Below are 21,920 nucleotides of genomic sequence, written 5' to 3' on the forward strand. Positions count from 1 at the left end.
GAATGCCTCCCTTCTCCCCCCATCAATTTTTTTTTCCTTTTTTGGTAATTTGATTTTTAAATTTCTTGTATTTAATTTCTATTTTTCAAAGAGAGAAAGAGTTCATTACTAGGTGTGCAGTAGGAGAGCAGATGGCCTAGAGACCCAAAACTAGTCTCCCAAACTGCACTAATTCAAACAGTTTTATTAGAGGAAAGATGGGTAGGGTTTAAAATAATAAGCACAGTGGCCCCAGATGATGTAATTAGAGGTGATGTGATTATTGAACATGTGCAGATTAATTACATACTTAGTCACAGAATGAGGTATAGGTGACCTGTAGGTTAAAGACTACTGCTCATGTCAGGTGGGCCAACTTGGGTTAGATCCAGCCTTGGTCATCAAGATAATTTTGGACTTGGGGTGGGTGAGCTCTGGGCTGACACAAGATCCTTCATTAACAAACATTAGGGCCTATCTTTAGTGATTACAAGACTCTAAAGTAGAAAAACTGGATAACTGGGTACAAATGAAGGTTAGTCACAAGGTTTTTATAATCACAGGAGCAGAAGATGAGGTCTATCCAACATTATCTGAGATCAAGATAGCTGGATTACAATTTAGAGATTTCAGGAGTTTCCCTCTGTCTATGCCAATATATCATAAAGCAAAAAGGAATATCTATGTAATGATTCAGCAATCAAAATCATCCCTTAAATCCTAGTTTCTCAGTTACAATTCCTCCCTCTCTTTTGAAAATTATCTTTCAATCTTGAGGGATATCTGGGCCACAACTGTTAATTGCTTCAAGGCTGAAAGAGGGGTACTGTTATTAAAGGACAAAGGGATGAAACCAGTTGTTATGATCCTCTGGCACTGGAACAATCTGGAGGTTTCAAGTTTCTGAAAATCAAATTTAAGTAAAATTTTATAGAGCGCAGGATATCTTTCAAGGTTTCCAGGAACACTATTGGTTGGGGGTTGCCATATTGTGGCAGTTTGCAATATATGTCTGAAACTTGCATAAGAGAAACCCCCAAAATGAACTCTTGACTTGTTTGAAATCTCTCAGCCATCAAAACTCTTTCACCCCCCCCCCATTTAGATTTTGAGTAGGTATATTCCAGGGTTCAAAATTCAGAAGGCATAAAAGAATACATAATAGAAACAGTATCTTCCTCCTCCCAACCCTAACTCCCAGACATTCAGTGTCTGTTTCTCTCACTCTCACCCTTAGAGCAATCAGGGTTACAGGTTACATCCAATGGTACTTTATGCCACAGCTCATCTTTTAGAAAAGATAAGTGGAAGGATGAGAAGCCTGTAAAGGTCTTCTAAAAGGAGCTTTATTATTTTTAAAGCAGAACCAGGCCCTGAATCTAGACTCCCGCCCGACATTCTAGGTCGTTAGGCTCTTTTTAGTTTCTTAGTGCAAAGTCACACAGCCTCTTTCAAGTAGTGAGGTGGCAACTGATTCATCAGGGAAGATGCTCCAATCTCGGTAATTGTAATTCACGGTATCTTGGTTTAAGACTGGGACACAGAGGAGGGAGGTTTATAAGAAGGGTTCCTTGGGGACAAGATTTTTTTCTTCATCAAAAAAGGCAAGAATTCTAAAAGGCAGACAAAGAGGCTGAATCACACTGACTTTTGCTGAACTGCGGGGATGCCGCGTGTCGGGTCCGAAGTACCGACGTCAGCGCCGCCGAGCTAGGCCGGGGCACTCGCGTTCAGACCTCAGCCACTCGCACCTCGTACAACGGACCCAAACTCTAGGCATTGTCCTGGGTCGCACCTACTCCCCGAGCTCAGCCTGGATACTGCGCAGAGGCGATGGGGCCTCGTCTTCGTCCCTTTAGCCGGTTGGGTGAGGGGGTGCAAGGAAGAAAAGCCTCGGCGCTGGAACCAGGCCCACCCACGGGGCCCGCCAGCCCTGCCTCGGGCTACTTTGTTTCATTTTTTCTTCTTGCATGGGCAGGCACCGGGAATTGAACCTGGGTCTCCAGCATAGCAGGCGAGAACACTGCCACTGAGCCCCCGTGGCCCACCCGCTCGGGCTCCTTTGGCCCCACAGTCGGAGAGGACCCACGACCCCACGACCTCCTCTCTTGCGGGCGACCAGCGCCCATAGCCAGTCCCCTCGGCCATTCTGTCCCTTTCTCGGCCAAAAGCGGCTCCTTCAGCCCCTCACCAGTACCCCAGAAGCCCGTCCAGCCCTGCCCTGCCCTTTCGTTCCACCGGCGACCGATCACGCGGCCGCGAACACGACTCAGCGAATTGGGTAGCTCTCGAGCCCGGCTGGAGCAAGCCGAGCGACTGGGCAGGAGAGCGGGAAGTAGACTTAATAAGCAGCCCTGCAACCCAATCGCTCTTCTCCCCCTGGTGGCGCGGGCCAATGAGGCGCGAGGGGCGGAACTTCCGCCTCGCCTGGGTGTTGCTGTCCCTGCTCCGGCTCGGGGCTCGGCGGGTCGGTGCGGATATTCAGTTATGAAGTCTCGGTAGCTGCTTCTCTCTCAGTGACGCTGCGGGTGCGCCTGTTTGTGTCCCGAGGTCGCGCTTCCAGGTGAGAGCCTCTGCGGGTTCCGCGGGGGCGGGAGGGAGTGGTTTGCCCCTCGCGGGGCCTGCCCCTGAGAACACACCCCTCTGCTGGCTCTGGAGTCCGAGGCGGCCCGGCCACCACGGCCTTCGCTGCCTCTCGGCTGTTCGCGGAGAAAGTCAGGCTTTGCAGAATCCGAGGTGTGTGGTGTGGGCAGAAAGCGCTGCCCTCGGAGGAGCGTGCTCCTCGCCACCCCCACCCTCTCGTTTGTGTGTCTGTGCTAAAGTTGTTGGCTCTACGTTTTGCTTCTCACATTCCCCTCCCGAGGAGGTTAAAGCCTGGAAAAATGCTTGGAGGGAGAAAATCTCTTGAGTTTAGTTGTCGAAAAAAAGAGACAGCAGTCATCCCTATTCGTATTTCTTGTTTTCGCTTTTTTCCCGCTCCCTGGAAACTCGGTTGCAGGTTGGGACGAAACTGTGAGGGCCATATACCATGTATTTGGCCTCTTAAAAGTCAGCAGCTCTGCCAGCACGCTTATTGGATTGAAAGGACTCCGTCTTACCCAGAGAGGGAGTGGGCAGACACCAAAGCCAAGAGATAGTATCCCAGAAGCACAAACGCAACTTTGGTGGCAGTCACTGAGGGCTCTTTGCCAGGTTTTGGTAAATAGTCCTGCTTTGCAAATTTCAAAAACTAGTTCCCCCCTCAATTTCAGCACCGTGGGCAGCTGCCCAGGTTATCCTTTGTTGCCCCAAACCTGTCCTGCGTTTGCTATTCCTCAGTGATACAGCTTATAAGCAGAAACAATGAAAATCAGTGCATTCCTTTCAACAATGATGTGTTGTTCTCCAAGAACATCTGCAGATTGGATGCAATGTAAGTAAGTGAAGTGGGTGTGCCTTTAAATAGTTTGGATATAGAAACTTCAAGATTTAAGGAGGGTCTTTTATGTATTTAAGTGCAATGTTTAATGGGTTGAGCAACTTAGCTCAACGGGATTGTTGGAACATTTAAAAGAACCTTTAAATAGGAAGTGAGAAATGTAGTGCAGTGCTGTAGTGCACGGTCTTTAGAATCAATTCAGTGCTTTGACATGAGCATTAAAGAAGTGGGGTGGGGAGGGAGGAAGAAAGAAAATCAGAGGGCATCCTATGGAGTAAGAGTAAATTCTTATTTCATGAAGCTTTTGTTTCAGTTTTTGTTTTTGTTTTTAAGTATGTCTGTTAAGGGGAAGATGTGATGTAAAGTGAATTATGGCAAAAACCAATGTTTCAAAACACTGGAGCCCAGATTTGGGAGTTGGGTTGTGTTCAGTTCTCAAGTTCTGTCACTTGTTAATTCTGCTACATTATCTGTAATTAAGGGTAGATTTGTTGTGAGAATTAAATGAAATAAAATATGTCTCTTCCATAGTTAAGGCTCAAAGGTTTTTTGAAACTGTTGGCTAGAAGCTACTTTTTCTCTCTATGTAAGAAATGGCAGTTGTTTTGTTGGAATATGTATTTTACCTCTGCCTTTATTTGAGGTCAGGCAGCTTGGTTTCTTATCTCCCTGTTATATACCACATGAAACAGTAAATCATGTGGACAAAATCTTGATTTGAGAAGTTTACTCTTATAGGGTTTGGGACAAGTTCTTATCTAATCTGTCCTTCAAAGTTCATTTCCCTCAAGCATTTTGGAGGGACCTAAATTGTTGCTAGCATTCAGCTTCCTTCTTTTGTTATTTTTCTGCATTCCTGAGTAACATAGGTATATCAGAAATTTTCCAGGCACTAATTTGAGCTAAATGAGAGCAGGCCTAGGTGTATAAAAGGTTTTTGTCTTTGAATTAAATTGGGTAGGAAGACAGTTTATATTTTATAATTATTCTAAGAAGATATTTGAAACGAAATGCCTTGGTCAAATATTTTGTTATGCTTACTTCATGTTGTACCTAAAATGGTTGGATTTTAAATACAAAGTATGATTTTGGACATTTTAAACTCTGCGAATTAATGATATTTATTAGAAGCCAAAATGAGTTGAATCAATATAGTGTTTTGAGCCATGTGACATGTTTCTACCATATGGCGTTGGATATGGTAGATTCACATGACATAAAAAAGGGGAGAAAGTTAGTAGGCTTTGTTAGTTTTCCTAAAAGAGGAAACAGAATTAGTAGACAAGTGAATTCCTTTTAAGAAAGCATGACAATGAATTGTTTAAAAATTTATGTAATCTGCAGATATTTTTTGAGCATATGTAAAAATATAATAAGCTTTTCCAAAGCTTTTGTACTACAAAAAGTTGTTCTGGGAACTATGGGAATATATGATTGATGTAAAAATCTACATATCAAAGCACATAAACAACACTAATAATAGCTAACATTAATTGTTTACAATTACATTGATATGGTAGATAGTGCTATTATCCTTTTTTTATAAATGAGGAAACTAAGATATCAAAGTTACTTAACTTCCTGAGATAAGCAGGTACTTTAGAGGAGTGGTTGGGATTTGAACCCAGGCATCCTGGCTCTTATGCCTGTCCCTCTTGAGTCATGTTTTGTATAAAAGTATGTGTTTCTTAGTATTAGTTTCTCAGCTGCTAAAACAAATACTATACAATGTGTTGGCTTAACAACAGTAGTTTATTGACTCACGGTTTCTGAGGCTGGAAGGCTTGCTGCCTCCTGGGGTGGTATCTTCTGGCCAGCTGGCAGTCTTTGGGGTACCTTGGCTTTTCTCTCATATGACAGTGCACATGATAGCATCTTCTCCTTTGTTTTCTGGGTTCCATTGACTTCCAGGTTCTCTCTGTTCCCAGTGGCTTCTCCTTCTATTTGCAATTTCCTTTGCTTGTGATGACTTCAGCCTTATTGGATTAAAGCCCACTCTCATACAGTTTGGGCACTCCTTAACTAGTAACATCTTCAGCGGCCCTGTTCGTGAATGAGTTCATACCACAGGACCAGGAGTTGGAACCTCAACAAGCCTTTTGTGAGGAACATGATTCAGTCCCCAACAGGGGCTATCTTGGGTTCTTTACTTGCTGGTATGGGTGACTTTTGCAAGCTCATTTGACCCTCAGTTTCCTCATTTATAATTCTGTCCTTGCACTATTTTGTGGGCATGAGGATAAAATATTAGACAGAGTATGTTCAGTAACGATGTGCCTCAGCATCTTAATTTCATTGAGGATGTGGCCATTTGATAGCTTTTAGCATTTGGAGGAGGGTGGGAGAAGAAAGACAACTCCCATAGAGGACACTCCTAAGCAGTAGTGTAGAGATAGAAAAAAGGAAAACAGAGATAGGGAAGCAGAGAATATCTGTCAAGACTGTAGGTTTAGGGAACAGACTGGTAAACACAGATGGACATAGATTATGGAGAACCTTAAATGGCAGGGTAAGGATTTTGTACATGATTTTTAATTGAGGAGAACCTCTTTATGAATACTAATCTGGAAACAGTGGTCCAGTCGAGGCATGAAAACCTGGAAATAGGAATACCATGATTTATTGTAGTAGTTTTTAGGCAAGAAGTAATAATGGCAAAAATCTTGATATTTACATTGAGAGCTGATATTGTGCATCAACCTGAGACGAATTTTGGGCAGGATAGTGATGCTATTTATCAGAAATTATGTCATGAAGAACATGTTCTGGTGGAAAGGGCTTTAAGAAGAGAGAGGATTATGCGAAGTTTGGTTTTGGTTCTGAGGAGTTGTTCAGATATTTGGAAATCTTAAATGGAAACTGGGGAGCTCAGTGTATTCCATAAAAAGGGAAGGGGTTAAATACTTTGTGAGGAAATGGCTTAAAGCAATTATTCCCCTGTGGGACAAAGTTTCACGTGAATGATATGAATCCTGAAGATCTTCAGAAATGAACATTTCTCAGTTGATAAAGTTGCTTCCATTATTTTTCCCTGTTGTGTATTTTGTTTTGTGTTCTGGGTGGGAGGGAAGGTAGTGGGGAAGGAAATCTTTAGAAATTTAGCAAGGCTTTCATTTATTATTTCAGTAAGAGAGCCAGTCAGTAAATTAGAGACCAAGGATTCTCACACTAAGAGCTTTGGAAAAAAGGTATGATTTTTGCACAGTGCTCAGTATTTATTATCTGTTGAATATTGAATTGTTGTACAACCCCACTTTTGTTATTTTTATCCCCTTTTTGTTTCCCTGAATTGATTAATAGCACAGCCTTTAAAATCAGAGAACCTATATGATTGTTATGGGGCGCAACAAAGATGAGAGGGCTGGAGAGATTCTATTCTACTTATAGCCTAGATTATGGGAAAAGAACCCCAAAAGACAAGAAGAGGAGGTTGCATAGTGTGATGGGACTAGAGATTCTGTGAATGAGTCCCTATGTCACCCATTCTCTGGCTTCAATTTTCTTGATCTATAAAATAATGATGATGATAATACCAATAATGAAGGCTGTTTTAAAAATTATAGTTAATATATAAAAAGTGCATGATACATAGTAGATAGTAGTTGAAGTGTCGTTTTGTTATCATTGTTATCTTCAGAAATGGGGAAAAGCCACCTGAGTCCTTTTGTAAGAAAGAGAGGAAAACATCTGGAGACCATCTAGAAGGGAGCTCAGGTCTAAGTAGGAGAAGGGCCTGCAGGTTTTCCTTTCTTGGCAGGTCTTCTCAGATCTGGTGCATTTGGGTTAGAGCATGATGTTAAATGAAGTGGTGTAATTTATCCATCTCTGAACTGTTTTTAGTTTCCTGTAATGCAAGGTCTGAGTAACTGGCCACACTGGCAAAATTGTGTTGTTGTTGTGTTGCATGAGGAGGACAAAGAAAGGTTTACATGTTCTGTCATTGTTGCTGGAAATATTGCTTGGATCCAGTGTTAATGGGTTTTAGTATACCATTAACTCATTTAACCAATATTTATTCAGTCGCCATCATGTTAGGCACTGTTCCAGGCACTCAGGGTGCATCATTGTATTGAAGAGATGAAAAAATTCTTGCCTTCATGGAGCTTATCTTTTGTTAGGAGAAAAAAGGCACATTTTCATAATGGAGAGGTATTAGATTTTTCTTGTACTATATATTTTCAAAATCACAATATTTAGCAGTTTATAATAGTGGAAGTACAATACCAGATTGTACCTAATTCTGTAGAGCACTCTGAAGGAAGTGCTTTCTTACTCATGTGTGTCCTCTCTCCTACCCCACCTTCCCCCTGCAATGGAATGATTTAGACGTATTTGATACTCAGCAAATCTAGGTACTAATTAAATGTTTATGCTGAGAAGAAGGAAATTGTGTTAAGACTGGTAAGGTAGTCAGGGACTAGACTTTAAAGGTAGGAGTTAAATTCTGATTAGATTAATGATGGGGAAAAAGAGACATTTACTATAAGTTTCATTTCCTGGTTTGCCTGGCAGTGCATGAGGTTGAAATGAAAATAAGGTTGTATTGTTGTTGAAACCATCAACATTAAAGGAATCTGTTACCCAGCTTGCCTATTAGTTAGACCATTGACTTTGCTTAAATAACTTGACCTCGCAGTTCATTTCCTTATCTGCAAAATGAGGTACTTAGAATTTTCCAGTTAAAAATTGTGCTTTTAAGACTTTTTATAAAATATTTATGGCAATATTGTTTCATTTTACTAATGTGGATAAAATAGAGCTGACCATGAGCTTTCATTGAATGAGAATCAGATGAAGTTTATACTCTGACTTAACTAGAAGTTCAAAAAAAAGATGTCTGCAAAATTAATATCTGCAGTGTTATTTGTTAATAAGACTGCATTGTAATTAAAAAAAAGCAAAATATAGCTTCATATAGTTTCTGCCTTTTGGCATTATGTAAAGGGAAAATAAGCCATACTATTTTAGACCTTAATAAATGGTTCTTAATAGTTATTCACTCACTCATTCATACCTTCATTGATATAACTTGCCTCTCGTTATCATGTTAGATGCTTAGGAATACAAAATTTATTCCCTGACTTTAAGGAGAGTAAAGAATAATGAGAGTGATGAACAGTTTAGATTAGTTTTGTTGCTATTGTGGTGGTGCAGAGGAGGCACATATCTCAAAGAAGTTCCGGGGAAAGCTAAGAGATATGACTAAACTTGAAAGAACAACGAGAGGCTGGAAGAAGAGAAAGTTCAGTATGGTTAAAGAGAAGAAAGACTGAAGGTATGGCAAGGGTAAAGCTGTAGACAGACAGTAACCAGTTTATAAAGAACTTCTGTGCTAAATCACAGTTTAATTTTATTCTAAAAGCTGTTTGATCTGCTAAGGAATTTTATGTAGGGACTAACATCAGGTTTTTTTTTTTTTTTAATTGTGAAAAATAATGTATATACAAAAAAAAAGGCAGTAAATTTCAAAGCACACCACAACAGTTAGTTATAGAACAGACTTCAGAGTTTGGTATGGGTTACAATTCCAGAATTTTAGGTTTTTACTTCTAGTTGCTCTAAGACACTGGTAACTAAAAGAAATATCAGTATAATGATTCAGCAGTCATACTCATTTCTTTTTTTTTTTTATTTTTTTATTTATTTTTTATTTATTTTTATTTTTTTATTAACGGAAAGAAAAAAAAAAGAAATTAACACAACATTTAGAAATCATACCATTCTACATATGCACTCAGTAATTCTTAACATCATCACATAGATGCATGATCATTGTTTCTTAGTACATTTTCATCGGTTTAGAGGAACTAGCAACACAACAGAAAAAGATATAAAATGTTAATATAAAGAAAAGAATTAAAAGTAGTAATAATAGTAAAAAACAACAACAAACAAACCAACAAGCAAACAAAAACAAAAAAAAAACCCTATAGCTCAGATGCAGCTTCATTCAGTATTTTAACATGATTACTTTACAATTAGGTATTATTGTGCTGTCCATTTTTGAGTTTTTGTATCTAGTCCTGTTGCACAGTCTGTATCCCTTCAGCTTCAATTACCCATTGTCTTACCCTGTTTCTAACTCCTGCTGAACTCTGTTACCAATGACATATTTCAAGTTTATTCTCGAATGTCCGTTCACATCAGTGGGACCATACAGTATTTGTCCTTTAGTTTTTGTCTGGATTCACTCAGCATAATATTCTCTAGGTCCATCCATGTTATTACATGGTTCATAAGTTTATCTTGTCTTAAAGCTGCATAATATTCCATCGTATGTATATACCACAGTTTGTTTAGCCACTCTTCTGTTGATGGAGATTTTGGCTGTTTCCATCTCTTTGCAATTGTAAATAACGCTGCTATAAACATTGGTGTACAAATGTCCGTTTGTGTCTTTGCCCTTAAGTCCTCTGAGTAGATACCTAGCAATGGTATTGCTGGGTCGTATGGCAATTCTATATTCAGCTTTTTGAGGAACCGCCAAACTGCCTTCCACAGTGGTTGCACCCTTTGACATTCCCACCAACAGTGGATAAGTGTGCCTCTTTCTCCGCATCCTCTCCAGCACTTGTCATTTTCTGTTTTGTTGATAATGGCCATTCTGGTGGGTGTGAGATGATATCTCATTGTGGTTTTGATTTGCATTTCTCTAATGGCCAGGGACATTGAGCATCTCTTCATGTGCCTCTTGGCCATCCGTGTTTCTTCTTCTGGTAGGTGTCTGTTTAAGTCTTTTTCCCATTTTGTAATTGGGTTGGCTGTCTTTTTGTTGTTGAGTTGAACAATCTCTTTATAAATTCTGGATACTAGACCTTTATCTGATATGTCGTTTCCAAATATTGTCTCTCATTGTGTAGGCTGTCTTTCTACTTTCTTGATGAAGTTCTTTGATGCACAAAAGTGTTTAATTTTGAGGAGCTCCCATTTATTTATTTCCTTCTTCAGTGTTCTTGCTTTAGGTTTAAGGTCCATAAAACCACCTCCAGTTGTAAGATCCATAAGATATCTCCCAACATTTTCCTCTAACTGTTTTATGGTCTTAGACCTAATGTTTAGATCTTTGATCCATTTTGAGTTAACTTTTGTATAGGGTGTGAGAGATGGGTCTTCTTTCATTCTTTTGCATATGGATATCCAGTTCTCTAGGCACCATTTATTGAAGAGACTGCTCTGTCCCAGGTGAGTTGGCTTGACTGCCTTATCAAAGATCAAATGTCCATAGATGAGAGGGTCAATATCTGAGCACTCTATTCGATTCCATTGGTCGATATATCTATCTTTATGCCAATACCATGCTGTTTTGACCACTGTGGCTTCATAATATGCCTTAAAGTCAGGCAGCGCGAGACCTCCAGCTTCGTTTTTTTTCCTCAAGATGTTTTTAGCAATTCGGGGCACCCTGCCCTTCCAGATAAATTTGCTTATTGGTTTTTCTATTTCTGAAAAATAAGTTGTTGGGATTTTGATTGGTATTGCATTGAATCTGTAAATCAATTTAGGTAGGATTGACATCTTGACTATATTTAGTCTTCCAATCCATGAACACGGTATGCCCTTCCATCTATTTAGGTCTTCTGTGATTTCTTTTAACAGTTTTTTGTAGTTTTCTTTATATAGGTTTTTTGTCTCTTTGGTTAAATTTATTCCTAGGTATTTTATTCTTTTAGTTGCGATTGTAAATGGGATTCGTTTCTTGATTTCCGCCTCAGCTTGTTCATTACTAGTGTATAGAAAAGCTACAGATTTTTGAATGTTGATCTTGTAGCCTGCTACTTTGCTGTACTCATTTATTAGCTCTAGTAATTTTGTTGTGGATTTTTCTGGGTTTTCTTCATATAGTATCATATCGTCTGCAAACAGTGATAGTTTTACTTCTTCCTTTCCAATTTTGATGCCTTGTATTTCTTTTTCTTGCCTAATTGCTCTGGCTAGAACTTCCAACACAATGTTGAATAATAGTGGTGATAGTGGACATCCTTGTCTTGTTCCTGATCTTAGGGGGAAAGTTTTCAATTTTTCCCCATTGAGGATGATATTAGCTGTGGGTTTTTCATATATTCCCTCTATCATTTTAAGGAAGTTCCCTTGTATTCCTATCTTTTGAAGTGTTTTCAACAGGAAAGGATGTTGAATGTTGTCAAATGCCTTCTCTGCATCAATTGAGATGATCATGTGATTTTTCTGCTTTGATTTGTTGATATGGTGTATTACATTAATTGATTTTCTTATGTTGAACCATCCTTGCATACCTGGGATGAATCCTACTTGGTCATGATGTATAATTCTTTTAATGTGTTGTTGGATACGATTTGCTAGAATTTTTTTGAGGATTTTTGCATCTGTATTCATTAGAGAGATTGGTCTGTAGTTTTCTTTTTTTGTAATATCTTTGCCTGGTTTTGGTATGAGGGTGATGTTGGCTTCATAGAATGAATTAGGTAGTTTTCCCTCCACTTCGATTATGTTGAACAGTTTGAGGAGAGTAGGTACTAATTCTTTCTGGAATGTTTGATAGAATTCACATGTGAAGCCATCTGGTCCTGGACTTTTCTTTTTAGGGAGCTTTTGAATAACTAATTCAATCTCTTTACTTGTGATTGGTTTGTTGAGGTCGTCTATTTCTTCTTGAGTCAAAGTTGGTTGTTCATGTCTTTCCAGGAACCCATCCATTTCTTCTAAATTGTTGTATTTATTAGTGTAAAGTTGTTCATAGTATCCTGTTATTACCTCCTTTATTTCTGTGAGGTCAGTAGTTATGTCTCCTCTTTCATTTCTAATCTTATTTATTTGCATCCTCTCTCTTCTTCTTTTTGTCAATTTTGCTAAGGGCCCATCAATCTTGTTGATTTTCTCATAGAACCAACTTCTGGTCTTATTGATTTTCTCTATTTCATGTTTTCAATTTCATTTATTTCTGCTCTAATCTTTGTTATTTCTTTCCTTTTGCTTGCTTTGGGATTCGTTTGCTGTTCTTTCTCCAGTTCTTCCAAGTGGACAGTTAATTCCTGCATTTTTGCCTTTTCTTCTTTTCTGATAAAGGCATTTAGGGCAATAAATTTCCCTCTTAGCACTGCCTTTGCTGCGTCCCATAAGTTTTGATATGTTGTGTCTTCATTTTCATTTGCCTCTAGGTATTTACTAATTTCTCTTGCAATTTCTTCTTTGACCCACTTGTTGTTTAAGAGTGTGTTGTTGAGCCTCCATGTATTTATGAATTTTCTGACACTCCGCCTATTATTGATTTCCAACTTCATTCCTTTATGATCCGAGAAAGTGTTGTGTATGATTTCAATCTTTTTAAATTTGTTAAGACTTGCTTTGTGACCCAGCATATTGTCTATCTTTGAGAATGATCCATGAGCACTTGAAAAAAAGGTGTATCCTGCTGTTGTGGGATGTAATGTCCTATAAATGTCTGTTAAGTCAAGCTCATTTATAGTAATATTCAGGTTCTCTATTTCTTTATTGATCCTCTGTGTAGATGTTCTGTCCATTGATGAGAGTGGTGAATTGAAGTCTCCAACTATTATGGTATATGTGTCTATTTCCCTTTTCAGTGTTTGCAGTGTATTCCTCACGTATTTTGGGGCATTCTGGTTCGGTGCGTAAATATTTATGATTGTTATGTCTTCTTGCTTAATTGTTCCTTTTAATAGTATATAGTGTCCTTCTTTGTCTCTTTTAACTGTTTTACATTTGAAGTCTAACTTGTTGGATATTAGTATAGCCACTCCTGCTCTTTTCTGGTTGTTATTAGCATGAAATATCTTTTCCCAACCTTTCACTTTCAACCTATATTTATCTTTGGGTCTAAGATGTGTTTCCTGTATACAGCATATAGAAGGATCCTGTTTTTTAATCCATTCTGCCAGTCTATGTCTTTTAATTGGGGAATTCAGTCCATTGACATTTAGAGTTATTACTGTTTGGATAATATTTTCCTCTACCATTTTGCCTTTTGTATTATATATATCATATCTGACTTTCCTTCTTTCTACACTTTTCTCCATGTCTCTCTCTTCTGTCTTTTCGGTTCTGACTCTAGTGCTTCCTTTAGTATTTCTTACAGAGCTGGTCTCTTGGTCACAAATTCTCTCAGTGACTTTTTGTCTGAGAATGTTTTAATTTCTCCCTCATTTTTGAAGGACAATTTTGCTGGATATAGGAGTCTTGGCTGGCAGTTTTTCTCTTTTAGTAACTTAAATATATCATCCCACTGTCTTCTAGCTTCCATGGTTTCTGCTCAGAAATCTACACATAGTCTTATTGGGTTGCCCTTGTATGTGACGGATTGTTTTTCTCTCGCTGCTTTCAAGATCCTCTCTTTCTCTTTGACCTCTGACATTCTAACTAGTAAGTGTCTTGGGGAACGCCTATTTGTGTCTAATCTCTTTGGGGTGCGCTGCACTTCTTGGATCTGTAATTTTAGGTCTTTCATAAGAGTTGGGAAATTTTCAGTGATAATTTCTTCCATTAGTTTTTCTCCTCCTTTTCCCTTCTCTTTTCCTTCTGGGATACCCACTACACGTAATTTGTACGGTTCACATTGTCCTTGAGTTCCCTGATACCTTGTTCAAATTTTTCCATTCTTTTCCGGATAGTTTCTGTTTCTTTTTGGAATTCAGATGTTTCATCCTCCAAATCACTAATTCTATCTTCTGTTTCTTTAAATCTGTCGTTGTAGGTATCCATTGTTTTTTCCATCTTTTCTACTTTATCGTTCCCTCCCTAAGTTCTGTGATTTGTTTTTTCAGTTTGTCTATTTCTTCTCTATGTTCAGCCCATGTCTTCTTCATGTCCTCCCTCAATTTATCGATTTCGTTCCTGAAGAGGTTTTCCATTTCTGTTCGTATATTCAGCATTAGTTGTTTCAGCTCCTGTATCTCCTTTCAACTATTGGTTTCTTCGTTTGACTGGGCCATATGTTCAATTTTCTGAGCGTGATCCGTTATCTTCTGCTGGTGTCTGGGCATTTAGTCAGATTTCCCTGGGTGTTCGACCCCAGAGGTTGAAAGATTTTTCTGTGCAATCTCTGTGTTCTGTTTTTCTTATCCTGCCCAGTAGGTGGCGCTCGTGGCACACGTTTGTCTACGGGTTCCACCAGTGAAAGTTGCTGTGGGTCCTTTAACTCTGGAAAATTCTCGCCGTAGGGGAGGTTCGGCAGCCGAAGCGTCTTGGAAGAATGCCAGCCGGCCTGGGGTTCCGAATGCGGAGAGGGTCGCCGGCCGACGCAGCACGGGAGAGCGTCTGGCCGAATTAGCTAGTCGGCCCGGGGCACCAAGCGTGGCGGGAGGGCGCCAGCAGTCGCAGCCTGGGAGAGTGCACTATTCCCAGCTGACGGGGGAGTCACGTGTTTGGAAGGGATCCCCCGGTCACTGTTCTCCGCAGTCTGGGGGATTTCCGACCCAACTATCTCAGTTGTTCCGGGGGGCCTCGTGTGGTGGGGGCACCAGCCGCCGTGGCCTAAGGGGACCGCCTGTCCAATTCTACCAGCTGGCCTGGGAAGGTGGAAGGGAGGGACTCCGGTCGCTTGCCGTCCCACCCAGGAAAGCCCGTGCCCCTTGATGATCTCACCGGAGCTGGTTCTCCCAGATAGTCAGCCGTTCCAGGATGGGGTGTGCCGTCCCTTTGCTCTCCCTCGTGGCTCTGGGAGCTGCTCTGTATTATATCCACTCCCCCAGTAGCTGTTCTGGAGGAGGAAAGGTGAGGGCGGCAAGGCTGTAGAGGCTGGTGGTGGAGGAGCCGGTGAAGGCGGGGGAAGAGGGCACCATGGTGGTTGGAGAGCGGCCGGAGCAGGAGGGGGAGAAGGGGGGAGAAGGAGGGCGGGCGGGTCGGCTGCTGCAGGGCGTGGGCGCCGCGCGGCGGGCCGGCGGAGAAAGAGAGGGGAGAAGGAGGGCGGGCGGGTCGGCTGCTGCGGGGCGTGGGCCCATACTCATTTCTTAAATCCTGTCTTCTCTGTTATAACGCTACCTTCTTTGATCTTTCTCCCACTGTTTAGGAGTATTTGGGCTGTGCCCATTCTAACCTTTTTATGTTGGAAACGGTTGTCGATAATATGGGACAGGGGGATGGAACTAGTTGATTCTGGAAAGCCTGGCCCTCTGGGTTTCAGGGCTTATCTGGCCAGGGAACCCATCTTGAGATTGTAGGTTTCTGGAAAGTAATCATAGTGTAAGAGCCTTTGTAGAATTTCATATTGAGCCCTAGGTGTTCTTTAGGATTGGCAGGAATGCTTTTGGTTGGATTTGGTAAATTATGGTAGATAGAACTATCTAGCTGAAGCTTGGGTAAGAGTAGCTTTGCATTATTATATTTACCCTTAATGTTGTTTTTATGAGAAAGAGACCCATGAGGAAGATCAGTCTTTTAACTCTGAAATAAAGTCTGAGGAACAGTGTTAAGTTTGTAGTTTTAGGATATCAGTAACCATGAAATGTTAGGAGATTAAAACATTTAAATGTTCATAGCCACGTGAATAAAAATTGAAAAGACAACAGAAGTTTTCGTATATTCTGCTTGTTGATATAAGAGAACTTCTGGTCATCTACAAGAACTTATCTAGAATAATTTCTAGGGGACTCTAATTAAATTTGTTGAAGCTTAATTGATTGAATGTGACCCTAATTCAGGTTCAGTTTCTAATGATCAAGAAATAAAAAGTTAAACTTCATAGGAGGAACGAAATTCTAAGGGGAAATAATCCCACAGAGAAACTGGTGATAGATGAATATCTCTGAATACCAGTGATTGAGAGAGAGAGAATGGAACCTGACATAAAACTTTACTTAAGACATAAAACACTTTAGATTTTAAATGAAGAGTATTTTTTTTAGTGTTGTTTATTTGTTTTTCTTAATTTTATTTTGAAATAATTTCAAACTTACAAGACAGTTGCAAAATTATTATAAAACCAATTCAGAGAGAACTCCATTCTTCCCCCTAGATGATACTCAGTATTTAAAGTATTGATTAAAGCAGATACCATGAAATGGGTTGACTTTTTAAAAAAAAATTTTTTATTAATTAAAAAAAATTAAGAACAAACAGAAACATTAACGTATCATTCCGTTCTACGTATATTATCAGTAATTCTCAATATCATCACATAGTTGCGTATTCATCATTTCTTAGAACATTAGCATCAATTCAGAAAAAGAAATAAAAAGACAACAACAGAAAAAGAAATAAAATGAAAACAGAAAAACAAAAAGATTATACCTACCATACCCCTTACCCCTCGCTTTCATTGATCACTAGCATTTTAACTAAATTTATTTTAACTTTTGCTCCCCCTATTATTTATTTTTATTCCGTATGTTCTACTTATTTGTTGACAAGGTAGATAAGAGGACCATCAGACACAAGGTTTTCACAATCACACAGTCACATTGTAAAAGCTATATCATTATTCAATCATCATCAAGAAACATGGCTACTGGAACACAGCTCTACATTTTCAGGCAGTTCCCTCCAGCCTCTCCATTACATCTTGAATAACAAGATGATCTCTACTTAATGCGTAAGAATAACCTCCATTATAACCTCTCGACTCTGTTTGGAATCTCTCAGCCATTGATACTTTTCTCATTTCGTTCTTCCCCCTTTTGGTCGAGAAGGTTTTCTCAATCCCTTGATGTTGAGTTTCAGCTCATTCTAGGGTTTTTCTCAATCCCTTGATGCTGAGTCTCAGCTCATTCCAGGATTTCTGTCCCCCGTTGCCAGGAAGGTCCACACCCCTCGGTGTCATGTCCCACGGAGACAGGGGGAGGATGGTGAGATTGCTTGTTGTGTTGGCTGGAGAGAGAGGCCACATCTGAGCAACAAAAGAGGTTCTCTTGGGGGTGACTCTTAGGCCTAAATTTTAAGTAGACTTGATTTATCCTTTGTGGGGTTAAGTTTCATATGACCAAACCCCAAGACTGGGGGCTTAGCCTATAGGTTTGGTTGTCCACACTGCTTGTGAAAATATCAAGAATTCAACTTGGGGAGGTTGAATTTCTCCCCATCCTCACCATTCCCTGAAGGGGGCTTTGCAAATACTTTTCCACTCACTGATCGAATCACTCTGGGATTCATCGGGGCATCACTCTGGACAAACCAACAAAATCTCATATCCTATCTGAGATTCCAAGTACTTATGGTGTTCAATCAAACTATCTACATAGGTTATATTAGGAATGCACTAGTCAAAATATAAATTTTGTACCAAATAAATATTTTTTGCTTTAGTCTCACACATAAGGTGACATTTTAAAATGCTAATTACCATCTATTTTCAGCACCCTGCAGTAATGACATTCCTTTGTTCTTCCTCATGCAAAAACATTTTTAAAATTTGTACATTTAGTCACTATTATTATACAATCTAGGCATTCCTAGATTATACCATCTCAGTCTTTAACATCTATCTTTATTTCTGATTTCATTTATGCCCCCAGCCCTCCTCCGTCCTTCATTCTCACATGCAGCTTCATTCAGTATTTTAACAAAATTGTATTACAGTTAGGTAGTATTGTGCTGTCCATTTCTGAGTTTTGGTATTCAGTCCTGTTGCACAGTCTGTATCCCTTCAGCACCAATTACTCAATATCTTACCCTATTTCTATCTCCTGATGGTCTCTGTTACTTAGGAAATATTCCAAGTTTATTCACTAAGGTCAGTTCGTATCAGTGAGACCATAAAGTATTTATCCTTTTGTTTTTGGCTAGTCTCACTCAGCATAATGTTCTCTAGGTCCATCCATGTTATTACATACTTCATAACTTTATTCTGTCTTAAAGTTGCATAATATTCCATTGTATGTATATACCACAGTTTGTTTAGCCACTCGTCTGTTGATGGACATTTTGGCTGTTTCCATTTCTTTGCAATTGTAAATAATGGTGCTGTAAACATTGGTGTGCAAATGTCTGTTTGTGTCTTTACCCTTATGTCCTTTGAGTAGATACCTAGCTATGGTATTGCTGGGTCATATGGCAATTCTATATTCAGCTTTTTGAGGAACCACCAAACTGCCTTCCACAGTTGTTGCACTATTTGACATTCCCACCAACAGTGAATAAGTGTGCCTCTTTCTCCATATCCTCTCCATCACTTGTCATTTACTGTTTTGTTGATGATGGTCATTCTGGTGGGTGTAAGATGATATCTCATTGTGTTTTTTTTTTTTTTTTTAATTAACGGAAAGAAAAAAAAAAGAAATTAACACAACATTTAGAAATCATACCATTCTACATATGCACTCAGTAATTCTTAACATCATCACATAGATGCATGATCATCATTTCTTAGTACATTTGCATCGGTTTAGAGGAACTAGCAACACAACAGAAAAAGATATAAAATGTTAATATAGAGAAAAGAAATAAAAGTAGTAATAATAGTAAAAAAAAACCAACCAACCAAACAAACAAACAAAAACCAAAAAAAACCCTATAGCTCAGATGCAGCTTCATTCAGTGTTTTAACATGATTACTTTACAATTAGGTATTACTGTGGTGTCCATTTTTGAGTTTTTGTATCTAGTCCTGTTGCACAGTCTGTATCCCTTCAGCTTCAATTACCCATTGTCTTACCCTGTTTCTAACTCCTGCTGGACTCTGTTACCAATGACATATTTCAAGTTTATTCTCGAATGTCCGTTCACATCAGTGGGACCATACAGTATTTGTCCTTTAGTTTTTGGCTGGACTCACTCAGCATAATATTCTCTAGGTCCATCCATGTTATTACATGTTTCATAAGTTTATCTTGTCTTAAATCTGCATAATATTCCATCGTATGTATATACCACAGTTTGTTTAGCCATTCTTCTGTTGATGGACATTTTGGCTGTTTCCATCTCTTTGCAATTGTAATAACGCTGCTATAAACATTGATGTGCAAATGTCCGTTTGTGTCTTTGCCCTTAAGTCCTTTGAGTAGATACCTAGCAATGGTTTTGCTAGGTCATATGGCAATTCTATATTCAGCTTTTTGAGGAACCGCCAAACTGCCTTCCACAGTGGTTGCACCATTTGACGTTCCCACCAACAGTGGATAAGTGTGCCTCTTTCTCCGCATCCTCTCCAGCACTTGTCATTTTCTGTTTTGTTGATATGTCCATTCTGGTGGGTGTGAGATGATATCTCATTGTGGTTTTGATTTGCATTTCTCTAATGGCCAGGGACATTGAGCATCTCTTCATGTGCCTTTTGGCCATTTGTATTTCCTCTTCTGGTAGGTGTCTGTTCAAGTCTTTTTCCCATTTTGTAATTGGGTTGGCTGTCTTTTTGTTGTTGAGTTGAACAATCTCTTTATAAGTTCTGGATACTAGACCTTTATCTGATATGTCATTTCCAAATATTATCTCCCATTGTGTAGGCTGTCTTTCTACTTTCTTGATGAAGTTCTTTGATGCACAAAAGTGTTTAATTTTGAGGAGTTCCCATTTATTTATTTCTTTCTTCAGTGCTCTTGCTTTAGGTTTAAGGTCCATAAAACTGCCTCCAGTTGTAAGATTCATAAGATATCTCCCTACATTTTCCTCTAACTGTTTTATGGTCTTAGACCTAATGTTTAGATCTTTGATCCATTTTGAGTTAACTTTTGTATAAGGTGTGAGATACGGGTCTTCTTTCATTCTTTTACATATGGATATCCAGTTCTCTAGGCACCATTTATTGAAGAGACTGCTCTGTCCCAGGTGAGTTGGCTTGACTGCCTTCTCAAAGATCAGATGTCCATAGATGAGAGAGTCTGTATCTGAGCACTCTATTCGATTCCATTGGTCGATATATCTATCTTTATGCCAATACCATGCTGTTTTGACCACTGTGGCTTCATAATATGCCTTAAAGTCCGGCATCGCTAGACCTCCAGCTTCGTTTTTTTTCCTCAAGATGTTTTTAGCAATTCGGGGCAACCTGCCCTTCCAGATAAATTTGCTTATTGGTTTTTCTAATTCTGAAAAATACGTTGTTGGGATTTTGATTGGTATTGCATTGAATCTGTAGATCAGTTTAGGTAGGATTGACATCTTAATTATATTTAGTCTTCCAATCCATGAACACGGTATGCCCTTCCATCTATTTAAGTCTTCTGTGATTTCTTTTAGCAGTTTTTTTGAAGTTTTCTTTATATAGGTTTTTTGTCTCTTTGGTTAAATTTATTCCTAGGTATTTTATTCTTTTAGTTGCGATTGTAAATGGGATTCGTTTCTTGATTTCCCCCTCAGCTTGTTCATTACTAGTGTATAGAAAAGCTACAGATTTTTGAACGTTGATCTTGTAGCCTGCTACTTTGCTGTACTCATTTATTAGCTCTAGTAATTTTGTTGTGGATTTTTCTGGGTTTTCTATGTATAGTATCATATCGTCTGCAAACAGTGATAGTTTTACTTCTTCCTTTCCAATTTTGATGCTTGTATTTCTTTTTCTTGTCTAATTGCTCTGGCTAGAACTTCCAACACAATGTTGAATAATAGTGGTGATAGTGGACATCCTTGTCTTGTTCCTGATCTTAGGGGGATAGTTTTCAATTTTTCCCCATTGAGGATGATAGTAGCTGTGGGTTTTTCGTATATTCCCTGTATCATTTTAAGGAAGTTCCCTTGTATTCCTATCTTTTGAAGTGTTTTCAACAGGAAAGGATGTTGAATGTTGTCAAATGCCTTCTCTGCATCAATTGAGATGATCATGTGATTTTTCTGCTTTGATGTGTTGATGTGGTGTAATACATTAATTGATTTTCTTATGTTGAACCATCCTTGCATACCTGGGATGAATCCTACTTGGTCATGATGTATAATTCTTTTAATGTGTTGTTGGATACGATTAGCTAGAATTTTATTGAGGATTTTTGCATCTGTATTCATTAGAGAGATTGGTCTGTAGTTTTCTTTTTTTGTAATACTTTGCCTGCTTTTGGTATGAAGGTGATGTTGGCTTCATAGAATGAATTAGGTAGTTTTCCCTCCACTTCGATTATGTTGAAGAGTTTGAGGAGAGTTGATACTAATTCTTTCTGGAATGTTTGATAGAATTCACATGTGAAGCCGTCTGGTCCTGGACTTTTCTTTTTAGGGAGCTTTTGAATGACTAATTCAATTTCTTTACTTGTGATTGGTTTGTTGAGGTCATCTATGTCTTCTTGAGTCAAAGTTGGTTGTTCATGTCTTTCCAGGAACCTGTCCATTTCATCTAAATTGTTGTATTTATTAGCGTAAAGTTGTTCGTAGTATCCTGTTATTACCTCCTTTATTTCTGTGAGGTCAGTAGTTATGTCTCCTCTTCCATTTCTGATCTTATTTATTTGAATCCTCTCTCTTCTTCTTTTTGTCAATCTTGCTAAGGGCCCATCAATCTTATTGATTTTCTCATAGAGCCAACTTCTGGTCTTATTCATTTTCTCTATTTTCAATTTCATTTATTTCTGCTCTAATCTTTGTTATTTCTTTCCTTTTGCTTGCTTTGGGATTCGTTTGCTGTTCTTTCTCCAGTTCTTCCAAGTGGACAGTTAATTCCTGCATTTTTGCCTTT

The 21,920-nt window shown here is 39.0% G+C and overlaps 1 protein-coding gene across 4 annotated transcripts in view; it reads left to right on the forward strand.

The window, feature by feature from the left end:
• The first annotated feature begins 2,399 nt into the window (after nt 1–2,399).
• The window catches only part of RNF13 (ring finger protein 13), a 259,826-nt gene continuing 240,305 nt past the window's right edge, over nt 2,400–21,920 (forward strand). For all 4 annotated transcript variants that reach the window (XM_077160759.1, XM_077160760.1, XM_077160762.1 and 1 more), the window contains exon 1: nt 2,400–2,542. The gene's annotated coding sequence lies outside the window, so the exon portion shown is untranslated. The remainder of the gene's footprint in view (nt 2,543–21,920) is intronic.

This window comes from Tamandua tetradactyla, chromosome 5 (genome assembly GCF_023851605.1).
Source record: "Tamandua tetradactyla isolate mTamTet1 chromosome 5, mTamTet1.pri, whole genome shotgun sequence".
Taxonomy (NCBI): Eukaryota; Metazoa; Chordata; class Mammalia; order Pilosa; family Myrmecophagidae; genus Tamandua; species Tamandua tetradactyla.